The sequence below is a fragment of the Convolutriloba macropyga genome, chromosome 1 (genome assembly GCF_964194025.1).
Source record: "Convolutriloba macropyga chromosome 1, txConMacr16.3, whole genome shotgun sequence".
Taxonomy (NCBI): Eukaryota; Metazoa; Xenacoelomorpha; order Acoela; family Convolutidae; genus Convolutriloba; species Convolutriloba macropyga.
Window position 1 is genome coordinate 62,544,319 of NC_134468.1, and position 6,000 is coordinate 62,550,318.

Genomic DNA, 6,000 nt, shown 5'->3' on the forward strand with positions numbered 1-6,000 from the left:
CAGTTTGTTGTGCTTTGTTACCTTCTTCATCAACAATACTACATTTAATAAAAACTTCGCAGCGACAAGGTAAATCGTGATCATCTGCCGCAATTTAAAACAAGTTACTGTTACTTCGTTGTGATGGGGACAACTGTAAAGTTTTCCGAATTTTTCCGCAGAACAGTTTGTTTTTTGGGGTTTAAAATACAGTAACATTTGTACAAAAATTCGATGCCTAATAAACAGGGCGTTAGCTCAAATCTGGTCACTAGAAATTCAACTGTTATTTCACATGTAAATTTCTGAAGTTGAACTTGAATATCTGCTGACCCCATTACAGACATTTTCCCATTGTTGGCAATTTTTATATTTTTATTGTACATTTTGATCTGGCTTCTCCCAATTGCTTGTAGAGTGTGTCGCTTATAAAATTAACACTACTTCCACTATCAATTAAAGCCATTATCAATTCGTCTTTTATCATTATTTTTGCAAACAACGCCTCCACTGGGCTCTTTCCGCCACGCAAGGTTTTTACATAGCCAGCTGAAAAAAAAGTCCTGCCTTTTCCACCTGGATTTCGTTTAAATACGGACAATTTCGTTTGAAGTGATTTAGGCTTCCACATTCGAAACAATTTTTGCATTCCCTAGATGCATGGTTTCGCTGACCGCAACGGCGACATTTTTCTTTCTCGAAACTCACCGCTGCCTTTGACTGCTCGGCACGACTCACATATGATCAATTTCGGCTTCTGTTCTCACCTCCCGGCGTTGGCGAACGCGCTCTACTTTCGTAATTGGTTCGTCTATGCTCAGCGCTACTTCTGGAATAGCTATTAGTCCTTCTATTTGTATCTCCGTTTTCTCTTGAACTCCGCTCACTACCGCGCAGAAACTCTTTCGGCCGCGCTCCTTGCGATGAAAACTTTTGATTCTCTTGCCTATTAGGTTTATTAGTTTGCAGTGTTCTCACTAGTCCTTAATCGAATTAAGTAATTGTGAATTTTCCTTTGAATGGATGGCAGAAACCCGCGGCTCATTGTCCTCCTCCTCAATTCTCGTGACTGCTTCTATATGTAGAGCTCTCTCTAAAGCTCCGTCTAAAGTCATATCCGCGTCACCTAAGTTCTTTCTCAAGTCGAGTCGCACCTGACTATTTTCTATACCTTCATGGAATCCCCTAAAAATGAGATGTTCTCTGATCACTGTGGACTCTTGGGGGTACGCTTTGAAAGCTAATGTTTGCAAATCACCGAGAAAATCTGTTAATTTTTCAACGGGCTGCTGGACTCTCCTACCTAGCCTCCCCCGGAACACTACTGGTTTCTCATTATAATGTTGTCTGAAAGCCTTTACGGTCTCATCATAACTCTTTCTAGTGTCCTCCAAAAGTGTACGATTTAAATCAATAGCCAAATTTTGTAACCTTAACGCGAAATAATGCGGCCATTTATCAATTTCGGTCTCGGCGCTGTTTACGTTTTCTTTTTTGCCACTTTTGAAGTTGTGACAAAAACTCAAAGTGTGTAACATAACTTTCAAAATTATTTGATCCAGTAAACGGTTCCAGTAACAGCGTTTTTGAGGAGTGCCGCGCCATCCTTATTTTATTTAAAAGCTGTTGTTATTCAAAGTCTTTCACAAATTCTGTTCGAAACTCGAACTATTTTTCCGACACTCTAGTTAACAGCTTTTAAATATTATTGACACTCCAATTCCCTCTTCAATAAATGCGAAAAACTCAAAGTTTATTGCTGGAGTTTAAGTCAAATTAAAACAAATTAAAATATTGATGTTTTTGAACGCTACTTTATTATCAAAAAAACATGTACGCCCTGATTTATGCAATTCGAATTTTCAGGAAGACCTCTCTTGAAAGTTCGAAGATGGCGGTTGTTCTTGTCGATTCCCGACAGCAGTCCACAAATCCTCTTCCGGGTCGTGATGTTAAGACGTCAAACTCGAGTTTACAAGTTGGTTTTCAAACAATAAATAGATTTCCCTTGGAAATTAGTACAGCGCTCAATATTATTGGGTGGTGGTTTTCTATTTACTTTAATCTCTGTCGCCACTACAGCAGCCTCCCGTGTGCAATATTTATTATCTTTAGTAATTAGGCGTGGTACTTGTTCAAAATACAAGGATTGAAATTTAATTAATAAGTAGATAAAAGCAGAAGAGAATGGTTTCAAATAAATGAAGATCTAATAGAGTGATTAACTCTGAAGGTAGGTTTGGTGTTCAATGAATGAGTTTTATCCTCAGTTTTGTCCGTACCCAATATCGGTTCTATCACCGTGATAAATAAACCAAGTAAATATTGATATGTCACAATTGTTAATATTGCTCGAAGCCCGAGGTTTGTCTATTTCAATTTGTCGACACCTATCAAGATTGTGTCAGTCATTAATCAGGTAATAAATTAAAATTTAAACAAAATCTGTGACCTTGTAACCCAGGGTTCTTAGTACACCTTTTTTATATACGTGTGACACTCACACCTGGGACTACTTTGAAAGGCACTGCGCCCCCAATGGAACTAAACCGAGAACTCATGTTAAAAATAAAACAATAATTGGTGAATGGTGGCCCTATTAGTGCGATAATTGATGATAAACTTATGAAATGGTCAACTGTAGCTAGACGGATACGCCAAGTTTTTCTTAGTCAACAGCCCGGTTGGGTTCTACCGGACCAAATGTTGATTAATTTCAAGGCCCGTCCTCTCCTAGCTTAGACGAGTGCGAGTCGATATTTCACAAATTTAAAACATCGCCCCAAAAGAAATTAATCAGAGCAAACTCACAAACCAAAAAACTAATTCCCCAGAAAAATATCCCATAGTTCCCGGAGCACGAATATGACAGGCGTCTCATTCTATTCTTCAGAAAGCAATTGCCACGCAATGGTATCATTCATCAATGGTACCAACTTATTTTAAGATTACTAGCTTCTGTGAATCTGTACATGGACTAATGAACGTTGCTGAAGGAATCGACAAGCTGGCTACAGATTTTTTAATAGTAGCAGAACTTTTAATCCTTTGGACGTCATGAGGCGAGATAAGTGTTCTATTGCAACGGGACCAGATAAACTGAGAACATCATCTTGAAACAATGCTCAAATCCCTTAGCAAGTCATTAAAACTAGTACTCCAGACGGTACCAAACAAGGGCATGTACCCGAAGTATTGGAAAATCAGTGAAATCTGACCAATCTTCAAAGAAGGTAATTACCGACCCATTAGTCAAGTATTACCGACCCATTAGTTTTCTTTGCTACATATCTAAAGAATTTGAAAAACTTATCTTCAATGCCCTCTATAGGCACTGAAAAGTATGGCTGCATCAAAATCAGTTTTGATTAAAAAAAACAGATCTGCCACAATTCAACTTTTGATTTTCCTAGACTCCATCAATAGTAAGTACGACTATGAGACGGTTGATAAACTCACAATCTTGTACTTGGACTTCGCCAAAGCTTTCGACAAAGTTTCCCATAATTTCCTTATAGAGAAGCTTAGGAGAAGCTTTATAGAGAAGTAGGCGGTAAATTGTTGAAACTTCTGCATTCATATCTTGAAGACAGTCAGCAGCACGTGAAGATAAATGATGATTGCTCCGATTACCTGGATGTCACGAGTGGTGTGTCCTAAGGATCCATCCTCGGACCCCTCCTATTCCTGATTTTCATTAATGATCTACCCAAAAAACACGAAATAGAAAACTACGGCTTTGCGGATAACTTTAAAATGATCGCACAGAGTCAAACAGAAATGAAAGCCGGAACCACCCACATCGAAATGTGGTGCAAGGAAAGCCAAATGGAGCTCAAGGCCTCAAAATGCAAGCTACTGAATCTAAAAGCTCAGCTTTCATCAAGTCTAAACAAAACTCACCTGACAGAAGCCCTAATAGAGCGAGACTTAGGGCTCCTCATTTCCTCAAATCTCAACTGGACATACAATTGTCAAATCCGGATCCAAAAAGCATCTTGTGCGTTTTTCCAGATAAAGCGTAACATATCAAACAAAAGCAGCATCTCAACAAAGCTACACACCTACGCAAGATATGTTGTATCAATCTTTACGTACTGCTCGCAAGCGTGATACGCCAGCAAGACAAACCTGTCAATATTCAAATCACTTCAGGTAAAAGCGACAAAGTGGATTGTCAATGGATAAGTATCAGTATACAAAGAACACCTACTAAAGCTCAAACTGCTGCCACTTAGTATGTATGCTGAGTTGCACGACTTGCTGCTTCTGATATTGCCTGACCGGAATGAATACGATGTTGAAATTGGGAACACGTAGGGATAAAATGAAACAAATAATAGGCAAAAAGCAGATGTGAATTTGAAAAAAAAATTGTAGTAGCCTTGCAAAGGCAGATGAAAACTTCTTCCATCAAACAAGGCACCTCTACAACATTGTCTCACGCGTATACAGAAACCACGGCGAAATATTCAACATGCAAACAATTACTAACATCTACTGGGGATACTTCACAAAAAGTTTTAGTCAACTGAACAAGTGCAACTGGCGAAAAATGTGAAACTGTGGAACATGTAACAACTTGAATAAGTTAAACTGAAATAGACTGATAAACACTGGGATTGACAACCCAGGGGCAATAGCCCGAAGCTTGTACTACTACTACTACTACTACTACTACTACTACTACTACTACTACTACTACTACTACTACTACTACTACTACTACTACTACTACTACTACTACTACTACTACTACTACTACTACTACTACTACTACTACTACTACTACTACTACTACTACTACTACTACTACTACTACTACTACTACTACTACTACTACTACTACTATTACTACTGTTTCAACACTTTAATTCCAAATATGAAATAAAGGCACGGTTGGCAACAAATACAAACAAAACAAGAAGAGTTATTTGTTTGGTTATTCTGTGAAGTGCTGTACGACGAAATTGTTGAAGGCATTCTTTGACCCAGTTGCTGCTTTCTCCTGCAATCTGGTGAACGATACTTTGTTTCGTACACAGTCTCCTTCGATTTGACTCATCCACGTTTTCCGTTGCCCCCAAGGAGCGCGTCTAGCATGGACGTATTGATCGGGCGGGTCCCAATCGAAGGCACTGCGGGCTAATCTTCCTGGCTCCATTCTCTGGATGTGTCCGTACCATTTTATCCGTTTGAGCATGATCATCGTGGATAGTTGGGGCATTCGTGATCTTGACATATTTTCTTCGTTCGTTGCTTTCTCCAGATATGACACACGTAGAATTCTCCGAAGACAACCACAGTGGAAACTCTCAAGTTTTCTCTCCATTAATTTCGAAAGAGTCCAAGTCTCTGAGCTGTACAGCACGGCTGATAAAACGAGTGCTTTGTACAAATTGCACTTGAGGTGCACGCTGAGCTGCTTGCTCTTCCAGAGATTTTGGAAGTTAGCAAACCGTTGTCTACCTTCTGCAAGTTTGCAATTGACTTCCTGCAGGTCTCCATGCTTGAGGCTGACATATGATCCGAGATACTTGAACGCTTCTATGTTTTAAAACTCGTTTCCGAGAACATCTTGTACTTTGCAGGAAAACACGCGTGTGGCAACTGCTTTAGGTTTGCCACAGTATCTCGATTGGTGAACTTTTCGGCCATTGACTGTTTTGAACTTTCTTTCACACTTGTCACAGGTAAGGCTCGCCTCTAGTTGCTCGAACTTTGACTTGTCGACGACATTCTTTGACAAACCGGCTTTGCAGAATCTTGTTTGATGCACTTTGCGTCCGGTAACTGTACTGAATTGCCGCTGACAATTCTGACATCTTAAAGACTCTTGGTCAGCCACCACTGACCGACTCTCATTTTCTAGCGACTCTGAATCTGCTACCGCAGATTGTTGTTGTGAAGCTACCAACGCTGGCTTAGCCACCGCTAAGCTTTTCAATCTTAGCTTCCGGCCATCTTGTGTTTCGAACCAGCCCGCTTTCTTTTTCGTTCCCAGCAGCACCTCCGTGCTGA